The sequence below is a fragment of the Eptatretus burgeri genome, chromosome 18 (genome assembly GCF_056783735.1).
Source record: "Eptatretus burgeri isolate ZD-2024b chromosome 18, Ebu_testis_v1, whole genome shotgun sequence".
NCBI lineage: Eukaryota > Metazoa > Chordata > Myxini > Myxiniformes > Myxinidae > Eptatretus > Eptatretus burgeri.
This window is the reverse complement of record NC_140978.1, coordinates 27,655,563-27,657,688: the sequence shown is the minus strand read 5'-3', so window position 1 is coordinate 27,657,688 and position 2,126 is coordinate 27,655,563. Positions and strand designations below refer to the sequence as shown.

The 2,126-nt window shown below is 44.3% G+C and overlaps 1 pseudogene; it reads right to left on the bottom strand.

Moving 5' to 3' along the window:
- Positions 1-231: 231 nt before the first annotated feature.
- Positions 232-1,772, bottom strand: LOC147008794 (uncharacterized; annotated as a pseudogene).
- Positions 1,773-2,126: the final 354 nt, after the last annotated feature.

Sequence of the window (2,126 nt, the reverse complement as noted above, 5' to 3'; positions counted from 1 at the left end):
ATTCAAATTATTTGCATAATTGATGCAGGAAGTATGAAATTTTCATATTTTCCGACTGTATTATAAAAGCCCCCTATAATCGGTTACTGGAGCCAATAATTGACAAGATTGCGTCATTGTACCTGGAAGATTAGATAACTGCTGTTAAAAATAGCATATGCAAATTATTCTGTTCTACGACAAGTGACCGCTTCAGGGTTAATGGGTTCAGATGCGAGATCGTAGTAGAAAACAATCCCCTACCTTTAAACAACACAGATGCATTTGCAGAGACTTGTGCAGTGAAGACTGGCCTTAACGCATTTGCAGTTTTTGCAGGGCTTATTGCAGGAACACCTTATGAACTCCCGGCACGCACGTGAAACCTTTGGTATCGTCATCCAGACCGGGTGCCAGGATTCCTCTTGTCTGACCCATCCAAACTCTGACGCAATACGGCTGTTCGTTTCGGAACATCACTGGTGAGCCATATGCTGGCTTGATATATGGCATGTCTCACGTGATGCTGTAGCGAATTCTGAAAAATGCCAGCAGTACTTTATCAGTAGAAAATGAATTTGGGTCATGTGACAATGAAAATTCCACAAGGTATGTTGATCAAGTGACCAATCTCTCTCACCTGTGTTGGTGGTAATCTGTTTAATGGCCTTGGTTTCTTCCTAAACATGGCAATTCTGGTGTTGTTCACCTTTGAGATGTCACACTTCTGATACATTTGCACGACAAAGATTTCAAGTGCAGCAAAGTGATCATCTGTTACCTCGATCGTCCAGAACGGATGCTCCGTGATGTATGCGAAGGCGGAGTTTACATGCGGGTTCCGATCCCACGTTTTCCAAGCCTTTGTTTTGCTGGACCAGTGGAAACCGGACGTTGTATCACACCCTGTCAGTGCATGAAATATCCGTAAAGATTTCGCTTTATCACTGATTTTGTGGCAGATGGATCCAACAGTTACATGAGAAGTTGCGACCAAGTCTGAAAGCAGCCCATAATACCAGATCTGGATGCTGATGAACAAGCTGACCATACATTCCGATGAGGATTACCAGAATGTCGGTATCAACACTTCTGATCTGGATGATTCGATGGCCGTGGTCGAGCGCATCTTTGACGTGGATGACAGCTCTCGTGTCAGCCTCCTCGTGATCGCAGGTGTAAATATCTCGAGTCTCGCCACTTCTTTGTCCTGGAACGTAAACAAATGATATAGAATAGAGAAGGGAATTCTAAGTTCACCAGCGGTAGGTCGTGCCAACGATAATATTATATCGTACCTGACATGATTAGCTCTTTTCCCGGTGTTAGAGTAATGCAGGCGACTGTTGCGTTCAAATAGTCAAATAGCTTCTGTTTGTTTTCGTCCACTTTGAGGAATTCCTCCCATTTGCTGGGAAGTTTGGTCTGGTGTCCCACTTTTATTCTAGTGCCAGTTCCTCGCCGTTGTCTCATTGCCACTTTCAAGCTATCGGGAATGTATGTGTCCCACACAATGTCCAGTCTGGCAGATGTTTCAAGTTGTTGCAGTTTGTATGGAACAAACACCTTTGTGGAGTACTCTTCGAACGTTTTAGTCGACATTCTTGGAAGGGCATGGATTAAACAGCTACATCCACGATTTTACAATCGAACGCTCTCGGTGTCTCCATGGGATCATCATCGGCTTCTGGCATACAAGCGAGCAAGTCCAACTTCTTGGTGAAGTATATCGAACCATGGTCCGAAAGTGAGGGTGGATAATCAGTCGTTTCATGGGAGAAGAACTCCTGCATGTCTCCTGATCGGTTTTGTCATGACACATATAATTGTCCGAATAAGGCAACGTCTTCTCGGAGCTCTATCAGCTTCAGCATCGTTTTCGCCACCGTTTTCTTACCGCAGTTGAACAAATGCAGAATATTCCATTTTATCGGTTTGTGAATTGTCTCTGTCCTGTCATCAAGGACCGTGTGACTGAACTCGGCGAACTGGGATTTACCAGTGTCTTCTAGTGTACGGATACATTCTACTGTCGAACGTGAAGCACATTGTCGATTGAGATTGACGAGCTCCGGGAAATGGTCCATGAAAGGATTTCCCATTTCAACAATAGTATCGTACAAGCGACGAACTTGACCATGGAACGT